We start from the raw sequence: 18,735 nt of genomic DNA on the forward strand, positions 1-18,735 counted from the left end.
CCTTTCTGCTAGGGTCACCCCCGACGCCGTGGGTGAGGTCAGGGTGGTCACCTGATGGCCGCCGCGGCCTGGTTCCCTCCCGGCGCGCAGGTCCCGCGCGGCGCGGTTGAAAACGTCACGTGGTCGCGCGCGGCGCCAGCCATAGAGGCGGGCGCGGAAGGGTAGAGCGGTGTCGCGCTGGTGCGCTCCCCGAGCCGCCATGTTGGTTACGGGCAGGATACGTGAGGCCGCAGGTGCGAGGCGGTCACCACTCAGGGCTGTGCTTGACAGCGGCTCCGAGTCGTGCTGTGCCCTGCGGAGACCAGGCCGGTGTCCGCACTGCGGGCCCGGCGTGCGCGGGGCACGGGTGAAGGCAGAGAGGAAACAAGATGCGGCACAGCGTGGCGGCTGCGAGTGAGCATCACGAGCATGCCCAGACCTTGTGGTAGAACAGTGTCTCTCTGAGGTCGGGGAACGTGGCAGTGCTCTGTGGAGTCACCCTAACACAGACTTAAGTGTAATTCTGCTCTTTTCCAAGTGCAAGAGATATGTTCCCTCATAAAAATAGTATATATTCAGCTGTTCGGGCAAGCTACGAGGCTTCTCCCTAGCCAAAGCTCTTATCGGGTGGAAGCACCTTCTGAAGGGCGTTCTCCAAGCTGGTGTCTTTGCAGAAGCTGGGAGCTGCATGCCGAGCCTCCTGGCTCAGCTCCCTCTGCTGCTAAAAACCGCTGCACCCCATGCTCGCCAAGCCACTGATTACTCTTTTATTTTGGCAATTCGGAGGACTACGGTGCATCAGGGCAGCTTTGAGCTCTGGGAGAAGTCACAGCGCAGCCGTGCTTTTGCCCTGCTTGCTGGTTGCAGTCCCCTTAACCCATCAGGTGAGGGGCTCTTTGGTTTACTCGGCGCTGACAACGACAGTAGGTACTTCCTGGAGCAGCCGTGGAGGAGTCATTCTCTGATGCCAGGTGCTTCTCCTTCATAAAAATGCTAAAGCAGCAAGGCATAGTAATTCTCTGACTCATGCTTCTCGGTAATGTGTTGCTAAATACCAAACAAATGAGTCTGATTCTGCTTTGGCAGTACCAGGAAAAATCCAGAGTACCACCAGCTGGGTAGGGAACATCGCACTCACTCCAGCGTCATTAAGAGCAGAGGCTGTTTCCATTATTTATTTCCATTTAAACACATATACATTCATCCCTTGATGTGCGAATATACTCCACTGTAGGAGTATACACTGTCTTTGAATTCTTCTGCTTTTAACTGCATTTTTTTCCCTGCACTTACCTATATATTAACTGAAACTAATCAGCCGTGCAGCATTATCTGTCCTCTGATCTGTGGTTTACCTTAGCTTAGGAAATGGCTCGAAAATCTCCCCACAAGCCTGCTGTTTCTAGGATGGGTTTCAACTTGTGTGACCCCCACTATACAAAGGACACAATGAAAATGCAGCTGCTTCTGGGCCAGATACACAGTAGAAACTGAATTACAACGCAGTGAAATGAAAGGGGAAATTTTGAGGAAAATCACATGTAAAGCCCCTAAAAATCAACAGTCTTTAAAGCTATGAGAAAAAAATGCAGTTACCCTGTCTGACCTAACCTCTCTCCTCAATTGTTGACTGAACTCGAACAGAACTTCCTGGACTAGTCGATGTTATGAGAGCATATGAGGTTACCAGATTTTTCCACAGGTGGCTCATGGCACCCTCTGTCAGCAGAACTGAAGGAGTTATTTGTCTCGCCGCAGCCTGCTTTGTAGTTTCCTTGACTTACTTGGAAACCTCGAGGCCCATGAGAAAAGAGTTCTCAGATGCCACCAATTCTGACAATGTGTAAATCCTTACAAATCCTATGGTTTGTAAATTGCAGGTTTCAGAACAACAGGCAGGATCTCTGCTTTTGTCATCGTGTTCTTTTTTTTCTACTGTAAATACTTTGAAATTTACCATCAACATGGCTTATGATTGGCACTGTATCCTGGGGTAATGAAGGGAGGAGAAAACCACAATGGGCTTTGAAGCAGATGTCTCGGAGAATCTAAGTAAGTTCAAATGCCACTAAAAATTCTCCCGTAGCTGCTCGGACTTCTCTCTTTTAGCATACTTTCTGTTTTCATTTATACTCATGGAAAATGACCAATGTTGTAGTACTGGTAGTAGATACTGGAACAAATATGGCATCTAATAGCTCCCTAATTTAAGTCAGAGGGGTTTGTCCTAAAGCTCAACAAAAACTCCCCAGGGCTTCCCTATACAAACACAAAACACACCCTTCCCGGAGGGTCCGGATGGAAGGCAGAGACAGCGCAGGAAATGGCTCTTGGAGAGTCCTTATACCCGTCAGTCACAGGCTGCTGCAAGCCAGGGAACTTCACGCACCATCTCGTTATTTGATGGGATTCACATTCTCTCAGATTTGTGTGTGATGAATAATGCAAGTGTGTTGAATCAAGCCAGAGGAAAATTGTTCTTTCTCCATCTTATTATTAACTCCTTGTTGCATAATGTATTTGGCATAAGTTTGTTCTGTGGCATTTTAATATGTAGGTAGATGATATTTGTATGTGAGTAATTTTACTGTTACATGTGCTTCTGTTTTATATTTGATTTTAAATTAGAGAACAAAAAGGCATCCTTTCCACTTGGTTTTGCTCCCTACTTAATGCAGGCATGTTTCCTATACTGGGTATTCTGCAGTTTTTGCATGCTCTGGCTTCAAAAGGCTTCAGTGATGGGGCTTAATCTGAAAACAGGTACTCATTTGTGGTGTGTGTTTCTTGATATTCCACCCTTATTTCCCATTTTTATAGTTAATTCTATCACAAGTTCATATGTGTCCTTGGGACTGTTCAAAATATTTTCTTTTTCCTGTTGTTAAGACTAGAATATGAGTGCATAGCTTTAATTTTTGTCTACTGCTTTGATTCTTACTAACCAAACTGCATTTTTAATTGTGGTTTATCTTCAGTTCTCTAGAGACACCAGGTTTTGCAATTTAGAGTAAGTGTATTTTGAGAATAAAATCCTTTTTTTTTTTTTTTTTTTTTTTATAAACAGCAGTGAGGGTTTAATCTCAGAGCTTTCCAGAAGTTTAAACAACTTCTGTACACCCCTCTGAAGGCGCACACTGCTCCCAGATTTTCAGCTCCAGCCCAAGAAGATTCCAACTCCAATTGCAATTTTGCAGGCACTTCGGGAGATGACTGCTTTTCAGGACAGTGAGCAAGACTGGGGTCGTGGAGCCCTCTCCTGGGTATATTACAGAAGGCAGACAACTGGAAGCTTAAATCATCAACTCTGAAAATGCTATTGCTGTGCTCTCATATTCCTTTCGCAGTTGATTACAAATGTGCTTAATTTGAAATCCAAAAGAGGTTTATTTCCATTGCTCCTGGGAAAAATACTGTTACAATTTCAGAGTCGTACAGGTAAATTAATCTGCATCTCAAGGTGACAATTAGATTTATTAGAGTCTTTTTGTCTTTACTCTTCCTTGGTAACAGGAAAATTCTGTGTGAATATTTTATTGGTTTCTTACTGCTACATGTACATCTTATCACAGCTGCAAAGGTCTTGTAGTCAAGTGACAGACAATTCTGAGGTTGTCTGTGACAAAAGGTTCTGTTTCATTCCTGTACTGTGACTTACTTAGCTTTGTAGTGTTCACAGGTATAAAAACTTATTCTTTTTGTGACAAAGAAATGGGCAGTTCATCTAAAAATAAATAGTAAAGTACATGAATAACAAGTAAGTGAATAATTTTTCATAATTCTGTCAGGGAATTCAGTGTGCTTTACATTTGTGGTTTATAATTTTATATACAGTAGGCTGGAGTAGAGAAAGATGACGACTGTTTCCAGAAATTCTGTGTCAGAGCCAGCAAAAGGAGTCAGGAATTTGTATTCCCTGACTCATCCTACAGTTAGAAGTGTGCTACTTGGAAGCGTTTGTTGGAGGGGAAATAAAATAGAAAAGGTGAACGAAGGGTTTTTCCAGTCTCTGATTACATGTTGGGCTAAGCCAGTCTATAAGGGGCCAGGGTGTCTTGAGCTGTTCCTTTGATTTGGTGAACTGTAAAGGAGCAATAAGAAGATGCTACTGAAGAGCCCTGAAGAGGGTTTTGTTCTGTAAAAGGCCCTTGATGCTGTTATATAGGATGGTGATGTACTTAAGCCAGTGGAAGAAGTAATTTCAAAGTTGGTAGTAATAGCAAAAAACTTCTGAGAATATCAGATGATCTGACAGCTATGAGGAGCTTTTAGACTGCTGAGTTCTTGGAGGTGGCTTTCCTGGGTGCAGATCATGTCAGTGTGCTGTGCTCTATATTGCACAGCTTTTGCGAGCTTTAAAATGTTGTGATTTCTTGCATTTTAGCCATGAATGCGTACCCTACTGCCAAGAACTTTCTGACCTGGCAGTATTTCTTCTCAGCCATGTGCCAGTGTAGGTGTTGGACAGTTTGCCAGGACAAGGCCAAAGTGTTTTCAGTTTAATTTATTGGAAGCTTGTTAGTTTGTCATGTGTTTTATAGAAAAAATATTGACAGGATCTGTCATACATGAAAGATATTTTCATCTTCTATTTTTTGTAGCAGGTAACGGGCAATATTCAAACATGAAGAAGGCTTTCCCTAATTTAGAGGAATTTTAAGAACTGGAAAATAAGGGTACATACCTAGCTATATTTGAATGTGTCTCTGAATTTACATAACAAATGCTTGACTTCTGCAGTTGGCAGAACTAAAATATGGAGAGGATCGGAACATGATTTAAGCACTCCGTCTTACTGCTATCTCTGATTTCTTTTGTATTTCTTTTGTATTTTGTATTTCTTTTGTTTGGATTTAATGGCAAAAATCTATTTCTGTGCTGGGAAGAGCTCAGGACGTTTGGGTTCTGAGCCTCACCTCCTCCGTCTTTAGGTATTTATCCTCATTTCACAGATAGACAAAGGAAGACAAGCAACATTTGGCCTTTTTTTCTTAAAACACTTGGAGATCTTCTACTGGAAAGTGTATTAAAAAGCTACACACTTCTCATGTAATTATGTAGCCTTTCTTTAATATACTCAACCACTTCATCTCTGGAAGACTGAAAAGAGGAAATGTACTTGACTGGGATAATGTACCTGCCTGCAGAACATTCTGATTAAATTGAACACAATAAATAATACTTCAGTAAATCACAGAATAAAAATTAACCTTTTTTTTTTTTTTTCAAAAAAAAAAAAGTATGCTGCCTTCAAGAGTTCCTTCAAGAGTTCCAGCAATTTGTGTCTTTCATATTCTGATGGCTCTTATATCTGATATCTGGAAAATATGTTGTGGTTGTGCATCAGATTCCTTGTCTTCTTTTGCTGCCCTTCTCTTGGAGGGTTCTGCTTTTTAGATTTGACTGTCACAGAGAAGGAGAGGAAAAATGAGTTTGAAAACTTAAGGTTAGGAGACAGATCTGTTGTGAGTAGCAGTGAACAGAAGCTGCAGTATGTGAGAACAGGCCTGTGAAGAAATGTGTAGTAATTTCAGTCAGCTTTCCATAGGTAACATGTTAGTAAAACTGTAACACGTGTCCAGTGGAGGGTGAATGTTGCTAAATACAACTTGCCCTCTTCTAGTTTGGGCTTTATTATAGGAATTATCCTCTTCATATAGCAGAGTTTGGTTAACAAGAAGGGGAAGTTTACTGCCTTTTTTATTTTACTGTACTACTCATTACTTCCCAATGGGATCAGTTAATCCTGCAGTTTGGGAGAAGCGCACTCATTTCCTTTCCTGGTAACCCAGGTATTTTGCTTGCTATCCAAGACCAAGGCCTTGACCGTGGTTTGCGGGCAGTGGGTGGACTGATCTCTGCAGGAGCAGTGGCAGAGCAGGGGATCTACTGAGGAGCGTTGATGAAGAACAGTGCTGTGGCTGAGCACTAGATGCCACTCTGAGGCCGCAGTAGGAGCTTTGCAACTCTGCAACACCCCGGTGGAGAAGGCTGGGAGCGTCAGTTTCCGGAAAGCCACGTGTGGGAGGAAGACAGGCTGTGCTCCTTGCATTACATACTTCTCCAATGACGCTAACAGAACAAATAGCTAAAAGGTGAATCAGGGGCCACCGGTAGTGGATTGAGGGCCACAGCAGGTGCTTCAGGTGGGAGCTAAATCTCCAGAGTTAGCAAATAATCTCCCAGCTTCAATGCTTTGTGCACAGGTGTCCTCACTTCTGACTTGTTAGCCAGATGAGCTCAGAAGGAAGGAGGAAGAGCTAGGTGAAAGGGCAGTTGTAGCTCACTGATAGGATTTCATGAGAGTTTAAGGTTGATCTGGGGGTCTTACAGCATTTCTGCTGGTAGAGACCCTCTGCAGGTAGGCCTGTAAAAGTCTGTGATGATAAAATTGGGGTTAACAGCCCCCTCTTTCACAATTCCTATCCATGTCTTAAACACTGCAGCACTGTATTGAGAACCAGACGTCAAAATAGTCTGTAATCTGACTAAACGAATAATGGGCATGAGTCACAAACCTCAGCATGGGTTTCTGTGCAGTTCAGAAAGTGTAGCGGTATCTGAAGAAAGGTTTGGCTTGCTGTCAAGATAAAAGGCTAGTTGTGGAATTTGGATTTAGATCAAGGCTGAAATAACTGAAGTTTTGATGAGGCAGCATCTTTTCTGGGAAGTGAGCCTGCTTTACTGAACAGTTTGAGGGTGAACACACTGAATGACCCACACCATACATCTTTTAAAAATACTCTCTGTTTGTACAGTGTACTGTTAACAACTTGAGGATGTTGATTTAAAGTACTGAAGAAGCTTCCTGAATAGGGGTAGTGAAAGCCATATATGGAATGATTCACCAGTGCAACATCAGAGTTTTAAGTTAACTGTGTGGCTTGTAGTCGTCAGCTTTGAAGATGAATACATATCAATCTGGAGGAAACAGGAATGGATACATCCTGATAAAAATCCTAGTCGTGGATGCATATTATTTCTCTTCAATTACTTGATATTCCTGCATAATCAGGAATAGTGTGTGATGCATTGCTAAGTGATTTCTGTTGGTCTCAAGCAGCAGGCTTCCAGAGAAAATAAGATCTTGGCTGCTGTTAGCTACGGGAGGATTTTAGACAGGAATGGTAGAGGTGCATGTCGCACAGCTGAGGTTTTTTGGAGTGCTGACTTCCAGCAGTGCTTTGGTGGCGTGTAGTCTTCTGCAACTCTGCCATGTGAACTGTGATTGGATCCAGCCTTGGTACAGTAGAAAATTGCTCTTGGCAGAGTGCAAGTATAATGCCTTGTCTGTTTTATTCTCTGTACCTACTGGTCTGTACAAAGAATAAATACCTGTTACAGTAAAAATCCATTTGAGTTAGCTCACATGACAGATATTTTTGGTGCTGAAGTTCCTGTATTTGCTTCTTGATGACCAGCTTAAGCATATGTTATGTGGGGGGTCATAAACCTTACTAGTGAAACATAACCAGTGTGGGCTAGAAATTTTGTGGCACTTTGGTAGCCTTGCAAAATGGTTTCTAGTAAAAAGCAAAAGAAAGAAATATTCTGGCTCTCCTGCCACCATCTACTTTCTGGAATAATTACCTTCTAGCAGAGTGATTGTTCAGTAATGTACAGAACGCTCATATATATCTTTCTGTGTATCTATAAATATGTGAAGTGCATTGTCCTATGGTTGTCTCATCCCACTAAGTAATCCAGCTGGGGTCTCTAGCTGTGTGAACTAAAATCCCTACGGTTGGTCTGTTTCTGTTTTCCCTAACTTGAATTTGAATGTAGAAGTGGCTACTTTGAAGTAAAGCATTCTTAAGTAGTAAGAAAGGAGTTTGCTCTTGTGTATTTAAATTACACTGCCATTGCACACACAGTTTTTTATCCATGAAGCCACCCAAGTCCTAACCTGGAATTTCAAGCTTTTCTGTCGGCAACATCTATCTTCCATGGCCCTCCTTATATTAGCATTGATCTACAGGGGAAATAGAGAACACGGCTGTGTTATTATATACCCGGCTGCAATTTCTGTTCTAGTGATTGAGTGTACATACAGAATTTTTGAAACATGGCCATTCTAACTTATTTTGTCTTCCTGTCAATAGCATGGCACTTGTCCAAATTATGGGTCGATATCAGCTGATCTTTTTATGTTAAACTGTAATGAAGTTGCCTTTCCTATTGGAGATGTGATCTTGCTCCAGGCAATGCTTTTAACTTGCAACTTTTGGAATGGAAATGGGGGAGAGGGGAAAGGGAAGCAGAGGAAAGACACAGGGAGGAATGAGAAAAATCTGGGGGTAGGAGAGAAGTAGCAGAAAAAGTAAGAGGTAGGAACAGAGGAAGAGGGGGACTGGGTTATTAGGACAGCAAGCTTGTTAGGACTTGTGCTAGCATGGATAAGAGCTGTTAGCCTCTACTCTGTTGTTGAAGTACTGTCAAAAAGCCAGTGGTGGACAATGGGAGGGGAAGCCTGGCTCTCTGGAAATTTCAGACAACGTTACCTTTTAATTCTGTTTATGGTTGTCTCACTCCATTTCATATAGTTTGTGAAATTAAGTAATTGAAAGAACACGGGATACATGGGATCAGGAGAAGAGTGGGGAATGAGAGATGTAAAAAGGGGTATTAGGCCAGCTATTCTTTCCCTTGCATAGAAGCAGTGCAGGATCTGTATATTATCTGTATATTGACTTCTCCAGTTCTTTATCTAGATCTGAAGAGTTTCAGGATATCAGTGTTGTGCACTAGCTATAGCACAGAACCGATAAATGCCTGTCACTTCCTAGTGCTGCCTCTGCTTTTGTTTTATTCTTGTTTCACTTTCTTGGACAAAATGTAGAGGTTAATTTTTGTAATGTCATTTCTAGGGTAAAAGGTTTGTGGAAGGAGATGGTGTGTCAGCTCCTAGAAGGGAGGTGGGTACCATATTAATTTTATTTCATAGGGAAAAGCAGCGAAAAGGGGAACTTAGAGTCTGGAACTGATAGTCAGTGGCTGAAGTTAACAAACACTTATTTTCTAGCAGCAGAGTGATACTGATATTTTGGTGGGGTTGTTTGTGACTGATTTAAGAATAAGTTGGTTACTTTTATGGCCTCCCTGACAAGTGTCTCTGAGCCACTCTCTGTTATCTCAGGTTTCTTTGCTATGGATATGTGCAAGCTGAAGAAATGATTCAGAGTCCAAGCGTGTCTTGCTTGTGCCTTTGTCCCATTCGGAAGGGAGGGCTAAGGCATGAGCATACACCAATTCCCCCTAGTTTCTCTGTGGAGGCAGGTAGGCACACCAGTAGGTAAAGAGCTGTGGGACATGCCAGCCTGGTCCCTGAGCTGGCTGACGTGAGGGTGTGGAGCCACCACTGCAGCAGAGACACCTTGCTTAAAGGTAGCCAGTCTTGCATTCTCCAGAGTATATGAAGTTCCCTGATTCTTCCACTGGATTTCATTGGTCTGTAATCCCAAATACCAGAGCCTTACTTCTGTCTAATTGTATGCAAGAGATTGTTAGTTTCTACCTTGTTTTCCTCTTGCCTTAATCTTTTTCAGTCATATAATGCAGGGTAGGAAAAACACCAAAAGACATCCATGCATGTGTATTGTTTTTTATCTGCAAGGGTCTTCTAATACTTTTTAATTTCATTATCTCACCCTCCTCGATTAGAAGGATATTTCACTGCTGTTTTGTCTTGGCACTTCCACAGATTGATTGGTAGCTATATGAAAGCACTAATAGAAAAAAAGAATCTTAACTGTCTTACCCCTGTGTCCATAATGTGAACAGTTTGCAATGAGAGAGAATCTTTTCATGAAAGTAAGCGGAGTTCTTGGATCACTCCAGTTTGAAAGCTAACCAGGGGTATTTTGTAGGAGGCCTGAACCTTCTTTGCTCTCATGAGACTCACATTCAGCCTGTTCTTCATTCTCTTATTTTTCTCATGCTGTGCGTTACCACCACTTCTGCACTTATCTCCCCACCACCCCCATTTTTTATTCCTTTCTTCCACCACACTCTACCAGTTTATAGCTCTTTCTGATTCATGAAGCTGTGTATGTACATATTTCTAAATGTTATTACTACACTTAGTTACTTTATGGGAGCATCTAGAATGATCCATAGAAACAGAGTATTGCATTTGAGAAGCACATGGCAAGATCTTTGTAAGAACTGAAAATGATTGGGGTCGGGCTGATTAAAAAAAAATATCTGAGATAAGGGAAATTGAGGAACAAAGCAAATTGTTTGTTTACTGTTGGAGAATTGTAGCTGAGTTTAGAATTGAATTTATATTGCAGCCTCATAGATATCTTTAATCCCAAGGATACGTCTTCCCTTCTCAGAGCCTTAAGCAAAGAATGTCTAAGCAAACCTCTCCATTTCAGGATGATGCTAGAAAAAAGAAAGTTAAGACCCTGTGACTATGGTAGTCAGGATACTTTCAAAGTTTAAATCAGTCTCTAGTATCCAATCCAGTTTTAGTTTTAGTATATTACACTACTGTGTCCCTCTGATTTCATTAGGGAATTTATACAGCTGTCTTTTTAGAAAAATCCTGAAATGCTAAAGATTGGCCAGCTAGAACTTTGGGACAACTTTACAGCTGTTCTGTGCCTCCAAGCTTACAGTGTCACAATACATCAAGAAACTTTCCTGCTTTTTAAGGCCTTGGTAAGTGAGGGCAGTGTTGGATAAAGTGTTGGTAAATCTGGATGGTAAAATTCTAAATTCTGAGAAATTGTTCCTTCTTGGGCAAGAATGAGAAAATAAAGATGTGAGCACTTTGTATTCAATCGCAGTGGGAGAAAACGTCAAGCACTGGTTGGCGTCTGTGGAGAGAATTAAAGATTTTGATAATCTTAAACTGTCAAAACACCTTTGTATAGGGAATATTTTTAATATAAAAACCCAAAAAATTTTATATTAAAATTATGAATATTCATATTAAAATAATGAATAAGTTCATGTGAAAAATTAACGTAAAATATTGATTTCATTATGCTTTAATTAGTGTAGCTTGTCAGAAGTGTTTGCTCTCTGAAAAATGTTTTGTTGCTCTGAATCTACATTTTTTCATCTTGAAAAACATGTAAAAAATTCCAAGTAACTATAGTTCCTGGCAAGCAAAGTATGGGGAAGCTGCTGCTTTTGCTGCTGTGTCTTCTGCAACCTGTATTGCTTATTTAATCACTTTAGTAGTGAGGCGAGAGGGGGAGGCAATGAGATTTGTACCTAGCTTTTACATTTGTTGATGTAAATCAGCATAGCTGCACTCAAGTCCATGAGATCTGACTGACGATCTGCTCCAAACTGTGCCATCAACCTGCATTTTAATTCTAAATCAAGAAAAGTACTGAAAATATATAGAAATTAATCCTGTTGTACTGACAGGAGATGGCATTTGGTTCAAACTGGAAAGGAAGGTGGAAAAGACAAGAAGCAAAGCTGGAAGTTGTGCAGAGAAAAAACCCAAACAAAAAAAGACCCCAGAAAACCCCAAACCCCACCCCAAGCCAAACAAGGAAATAACTTGCCCTTGCTACTAAAATCTTGTAGGAGACTCAGCATCAGTCATGAAGTAGATGCTGGTAATGCTCTGACTCAGCAGGGGACTATAAACGCAAGTCCTGCACTTTATGTGGCTACTTACATAGGCGAGAAGTAAATGGAAGCGGTTATCCCTGTTAACTGGTACTTATCAGTACTCAGCCTTCACTCACTTTGCTTCAATGTTAGGGGTAGTGAGTGAGTAGGAGTGAGCAAAGCTAAGAAAATTCAGCCCAAGGAAAACCAGGTGGATTTTTAGATGTTGAAGTAGGATATTCCCAGTGACTTGCCTCTTGGTTTGTTTGCAGCACCAAAAAAAGTGGGAGCATAATTCTAGTTTAAAATGAACATTTTTTTTCCTTAGGCCTGAAATTTTTGCATTTAGTGTTGTTGTCTTTTTAATTAGGAAAAAATAAAACTAAACTGTTAAGAAATCATCAAAGCTGTGAGTTTAAAGGGATATACATTTCCTATTGGCATATCAAACTGAATGATTTGGATTTTCAGAAAATTAATTCTAGGCTGACATAGACAATTCTGAAAGAAATTTGCAGTCAAAGTAAATGTGCATGTTAGGTGCTTGCTCAGTCATTCCATCTTAGATAAACAAATCCTTGTTCTACGTCTTCTGTGTTCTTACTTCTGAACTGCTCTATGTACAGAATACTCATCAGCTCACACCGTTATGCACTAACTGATAAAGACAAACTGAAACTGGAAAGGGGTAAATTCAGTTGTAGTTTAACGTTAAAGTTAGCGAGTTACACCACCAATGAATTTGGGCCATTGCTTTGGGAATGTCAACTCAGTAGTGGGTGTAAAAAGAAGAGGGGCAGTCATAGCTGTGGGAATATGTGAGGGAGTTGTGTGCATTGCAAGGGAATAAACATGATAGAATTGTAGGTCAGGGCCTTATCTCTTTTCTACTAGCAAACAGGTTACCATAACTGGTTTAAATGCATTCCTGGCAAAATTCAGTTGATTCCAGTGGACTTACACAAGGGATTAATTTTATCTTCAGTTTTCATAGTTTTCAAACTCAGAAGGACTATTAGCTTTTATACTGTGGCCTGCCCTATAGCACAGGCTGTAGAATTTCACCCAGTTACTCAGCATCAAATATAGTAACTGGCATGTTTTGAAAAAAGGCATCTTTCTGTGGCAGAAAGTCTCCAGAAATGCAGAAAGCGCTGCTGGAAGCTTGCTGGAGTGATCACTTTTTCTTAAACAAGGCTGAGACTCTGGTTTTGTTCCTAATTCTGTGGTAGTCAGACTTCCTCAGTTTTCCTGCCTATAGCTTAGAGATAGGATATTTAATACCATATGGAAATAAACTTCAAGTTCACAGCAAAAGACTGATAAATGTGAGCAAAATATCACTCTGTGCTTCTAGCTGTCTCTCTCTGGCCTTTTTGTTGCTCTGCCTGTCTTACCTTGCTTTTCCCATCCATACATCTCTGATTTTCACTTAATACAGTAAATAATGTGCTGACCTTCTACTGTCTTCTGATTGTACGTATTAAAATAGTGTGTGCATTTTCTTCAAGGAAAATACAAATTAAAACAATTTTAGAGAAAATCACACACATTGTTCATACTACAGCACTTCAGGAACATGTTTTGTTGCTGTGTAATGAGATGGGAGGTTCACAAAGTTTTTTGTTCCATGTTACATTTCTGCTTTCTTTTAGTAATTACTGTAGCAAATCCGTTTGCTGAGGATCTCATAAGAGTCACTTCAACTTTTGGGATAATCATGGCAATGCTGAACTTGGAATTCAGATTGTGTCTCAAAACACATTGTTTCAAGTGCCCAGAGATGGTGTTATATACAGCTTGCACTATGTTTCTACCCAGGACAGACTGTGACCTGCAACCCAGGCACTTTGTTCTGGATTGTCTCTCGTTTCAAGTTGAACATTTGGAGCTCTTGGTGCTGGTATAAGAAAAAACTGATGGGTGTTTTCCTTGTTGATAAGTTTTAGGGACAGGGACTGACAGCTGGAGGAGAAGAAAGGACCTGTAACCAAACTGACCCATGGGATGTAGGCACTTCATTAGAGTTCAATATTCTAGTGACAGGTACTTTAGAAGTGAGACCTAAAGGTTAGATTAGATTATATGGCAAATGGAAGCCTTAGTTTCCAGGTGTGATTTGTTGTCAGTAATGGTGTCATGGGCTTGAATGTCTGGAGCAATATATACGTCACTGACAGGAAGGGCTCAGAAGAGAGTTCAACCTCTCTGCTTCTTGTCTTGGTTTGGCATTTTTTAGGTGCTAGGAACAGCCTGGTCCCTGTTGTTTCCACCGATATGAAGCTCTTGCCGGCAGACTGCTTAATGAAGGATTGGCCCCTCTCAAGCCTTACCAACAAGGGCTCTATAGTTGCTGTTGCTCCTCTGTTATTTGCTAACAGAGGTACCACACAATCATTGTTGTCCTTGCCTTTGCAGGTTTTAGAAATCAGTAATGGTTGCTATTTTCACCATACCTTCTTTGTGCTTTTTGTGTTTCCTCTTCAGGTGACGCTTCTAGATCTTTTCCTGTTTCTGATGGTTTGTAAGGCTTGGTCCTGGAGGCTTCTCCTGCCTCTCCAGAATTCCCACTGCCTGGTACTGCCCTGCTGCAGCTTTGGTCCCATGGGGCTTGTGTGTCCTGCTTCTCCAGCGTTTGCCTTACCTGGTGCAGCATTCAAGCAACACCTTAATAAAAAGCTTTCCTCCTTATCTCCTCTCTGCTGCTCTGCCACTGGGCTGGGGATCGGGTTCCCATCTCTTTCACACGCACACCTGGCCATAAAACACCGGGTTTGTTTTTAACCTCAAACCAGGGAGCTTTAATTAAAGAGACAGTGACCTCTTTTATGAGTTTGCTCGCATAGGGTTTCAGGGCTATTGTCACATACAGCTCACATAACAGAGCACTATTGCACAAAGCTCCATTTACACATCCTTCCCCGGCTTTTTTCCTCTCCTCTTTTTGTTTTCCAAACGCAGGAGGTTGTTTTCTTGTTTACCCCTAGGCAAAGTTGTCTCTCGTGTTAGTACCCTATGGTTAACAGTTTCTTTGAAGAGAACCTACGTTTCTTACTAACAACACGTAGATGTCATTAGGCTTGGAGAAATGTTATTCTTTAATCTATGCAGGAAATAATCTGCCTCACCCTAAATTTGCTGGATATGAGTGACTGGCTAAAATGGATCTCATCCTCTGTTCCAGTCTCTCTTTAGCTAGTTCTCATACCTGTGTAATGGAACTTGTGTGTTTCTTAAGACAAATACTTCTCAGTATTCACTGTTATATTTACCTATCTAATTGATTTTTGTGTGCAATAAGTAGTCAATCGCAACAAGTAGAATTTTTTATATATACTAAAAAATTATGTGTACAGGGACAGTCAGCAAAACTTAGCCAGTTTTACACAGAATAGTTTACATGTAATTTACAGAAAAAGTTTCACAACTACAGACACGTGTATTCCCACGTACATGTATTCAAAGATACACAAACAGAAGGACACACAGGAGCACATGTGCAGACCAGAACTTTTTTGATGTATTCAGACTTCTGAAAAAGGCATTTAGGCACAGAAGAGACCCAGCTGGGACACAGAGACAAGCAACTACATAACTGGTGGAATACAGGAGCACACATGGAGGATATGCACAAAGATACATGTGGAAAGGTGTAGGTGCCTCCAGAGAGCATCCTGTATATAGGCCTTCAGAAGCAGGCACGAGGGTAGGTCTGCAGGAAAATATGTATGTAGAAACTTAGATATGCCCAGTAACTGTGTAAGTCGTATGTGAGTTACTGTGGACACATGCAGCATGTTCAGGTGCTGGAGCTTTCACTGCACCGTGCAAGGTCTTTGCTGTCAATGGTATTGCTTTCAGTAAAAGCTCACCAATATGAAAAAAAATAGATGGTTTAGCTGCAAAGATTGTAGATGTGGGAACACATGTCCTTATTTATACAGATAGGTAGATATATACTGATGCAAATACAGTGTTGTTTTTTTTTTTAATACTTAATATATTAATACAGCTTTGCCTAGGCACAAATATACCACACACACAGACCCTTAGACACACACAGATATGCCCATGTCTATGTTCATTGAGAGAGACTCACTCAATATCTGTGTATGTGTGTGTTGGGAGAGGGTCATAACCTCCTCCATTCTTCTCCTGAAGGGGTTTGGATAATGAAGGGAAAAGAAATGAGGCCTGGGGCTAATTTGTAGTGGCATTTCCTGGCCTCTCTTATGCCAATGAAGCTCCGTTTCATCTTTAGCCTTATCAATTCTGCAGTCATGTGGCTTTCCGCTTGGACGCCTTTGTCTCTTCACCCTCCTTCCCAATCTCCGATGCTAATGGAAACTTCGTTAATGCCATTAATCTGCTGACCAGGACAAGTCAAAAACATATCCACACAATCCGAGCCAGGGCTGCAAGTGTCCTGGGGCTGCCAAACAGAGGCACCCCCTCTGTTCACTGCATTCCCAAAAGAACTTCATATTGATTTCTTTCTTTCCTTCTCTGCTTTCTTCCTTGATGACATTGAATCCTTCAGAACAGGCGCCAACTAGATGGCCTTTTCTTCCTGATCACTCATAATGGTATTTCTGCAAGCATCCTCTCCCTACCCTTTCCCCAGTTGCAGTGTTAGTGCCTTCTTTCAGTGGCCCCTCATGGCAATCCTTTTTTCCTTACACTGTCTTTGGTGACAAGCTTGTTACTAGTATTTTCTCCTCTTGCCCTTTAGAATTTTGTAACTAACCAAATGCAGTGAGAATCTGCCTGAACTGGGGTAAAATAAACATAATTCCACACCACCTTGCTATTAGGTGAGCAGATAAAAGCAAGTGTTTCCTTACCCAGCTGTTGTTGGTTTTTGATTGTGCAGTTGCCACCACTTGTGTACTTGAAGGGTTGTGCTGTTCGGTTGCGGTGTCCTCTGAAATGTTCTGAGGAGTCCTAAATCACTTTTGGGAACTGAGCACATACCATTGCTTTGTATTTAACTAGTATGCTGGGGTTTGTAGTGCTTGACCATTGCCTGTCACATCCTAGACTCTCTTAGCTATGAGTTCACCTTTCCCTGCCTGTGCAGTACACCTGCAGAAACTCACAGCTCTGAGCAGTGACTCACCATCTTATGCCACAGCATTGTCCAGTGGCTGAGCATGGGGAAGTTCCACGTGTCAGGACTATGCTGGCTGAGAAGAGAAAATAGACTGTTTGATACTTGTTTTAGGAGAAATTTTCCATGATAATCAGAGTTCATAGTCAGCTCTTGAGAATGTCAGGATGTTGAGTGATCTGTATTTGATCTAGGAATCTTTGTATACATAAATGAAATAGTGACAGTGGAGGAGGAAAAGACAGCTAGGAAAGACATGCAGTCAGAGTTGTGACATATGGACATGCTTAGAAAAAAAGCATCAAATTGATGAAAACAAGGAGAGAAGTTGGCAGTTCAGCAGAGCTTTGATGATGTCAGGCTAAATCTGGAATGATATGGGCCGTGACAGAAGGCTGAGCCTGAGTTGCCACCTTCACACAGACATCACAGTAAAAAGGGATTGTTTTACAAGGAGAGAAGACAAAGAAGTTTCGAGTTCTTCAGTCCTGTCAGGGGTTGAAGTCAAAAGTTCATCCTCATGTAGTTTTGGATACACAGAATGCATATAATTTCCTACCAGCCAGGAGATGCTCCACTGAACAGAGCATCTGCCTCCTCCAGCCAGTTTTTGGGCTGAGACATACTTTTTCATCTTCAGGGCAGATGAATGCATTGCACTGTCTGATATAGAAGAATTTGTGCTGATTGGTACCATGCTTGGTTTTGGGGCGTCACTGAATAAGAGGGGAGAGGAAAAAAAGGAAGACAGTGTGTTACATCTTGGTATAAAATAAAGAAGGCAGTTGGGATACTCGGTGCCCCCAAATGCCTAGTTAGATGAGTGGGACAGCATCTGTAAACCTGAAACCAGCACTTGCTGGGGACACTTTCAGAGACCCACTGAAAGCAGAAAACTAAAATCAAATCCTCGTAGCCTTAGCAGGTGTCAGGGCAGTTAATAATTCATACAAGAGTTAAGCTGGTAGGGTGGTGTCGGAAGCAGAAAAGGCCTTGAATCTATGAGCACTATTCAGCAACAACTAAAACACTGTTTTCAGCACAGATCCAAACACAGACCCCTACTAGCTGAAAATTAACTCTACCCCAGCCGAACCCAGCACACATACACAGGAAGGGAATGGTTGTGCCACGCCATCCTGCAGTAGAACGTTACTAGGAAACAGATCTTCAAGGGAGTGAATAGTTTGTGTGCAGCAAGCAGCTCCTTTCCAGGGGGTACCTTAATACAGAAGCAGAAGCTCCAGGCAACTAAGCCCTATCCTAGGTATAACATTGTCTTCTTCAGTGACCATGGCAATTTATCTTATCCCTCTGTCTAGACTTTTCCTGTCCACTCATATCACAAACTTGAGTAAGAAATGTTTCTTCCTGTGTGTGCATCCCACAGGGAAGATGGTCCTCATATTGGCTAAAGTCTCTCAATACTACAGTAATATAACAACCTATGTCTCCATATGGCAGGAATTGTGCATTAGACTGAGAAGCAGAAGGTGCTTTGGGCTTGTGATTGGTGTCAAGAAATAAATCAATTCAGCAAAGCCTGCATTAGCTACCTTGGGTACGGGGAGCATCCCAGCTGTGGCAGCATAGAGCCTTTTGAGGTTAAATTTGGATCATGTCATGATGCAACCTTCATGCTGGGAAAGAACTTTAAAATGTCAGTGCTGTATGTCTTTGGAAAATTCCTATTTGAATGCCTCTGCTATGCACAGAACTGCTGCTGCCCACTGGTTGGTGTGCTCTGGCCCTTCTTTTGCTCAGTCTTTTCTAACTGCTAGCCTCATAGGAGCTCTCATACTGCTTTGCAGATTCTGCCCAGCTTCTAATTTGCCATGGGCAGAGAAATAGAAATTTTCACAGACGAATCTATGTTTTAAAATCCTTGCAGTCAGCAAGGATTGCTCTCTGTGCTTTAATGAAAGGACAATAAAAAGTAATCCTTGCAGAGTTTATTTAATCCAAAGATGCCAGGCTCGTTAGACAACTGATGATAGGATGTGATTCTGCCTCTTATTAGTATGTAAGAATCATGTTTGCTGCTTTTGAAATAGCCACTTCTAGGATGG

The 18,735-nt window shown here is 41.6% G+C and overlaps 1 long non-coding RNA gene across 1 annotated transcript in view; it reads left to right on the top strand.

Moving 5' to 3' along the window:
* The first annotated feature begins 1,928 nt into the window (after positions 1-1,928).
* Positions 1,929-18,735, top strand: part of LOC133215055 (uncharacterized) — a 193,311-nt gene continuing 176,504 nt past the window's right edge. Inside the window, exon 1 of the long non-coding RNA XR_009726300.1 lies at positions 1,929-2,031. This is a non-coding gene — a long non-coding RNA (uncharacterized LOC133215055). The remainder of the gene's footprint in view (positions 2,032-18,735) is intronic.

This window comes from Neopsephotus bourkii, unplaced genomic scaffold, assembly GCF_033783945.1.
Source record: "Neopsephotus bourkii isolate Nb327-2 ecotype Australia unplaced genomic scaffold, CSIRO-AGI_Nbou_v1 NB_951, whole genome shotgun sequence".
Lineage (NCBI taxonomy): Eukaryota > Metazoa > Chordata > Aves > Psittaciformes > Psittacidae > Neopsephotus > Neopsephotus bourkii.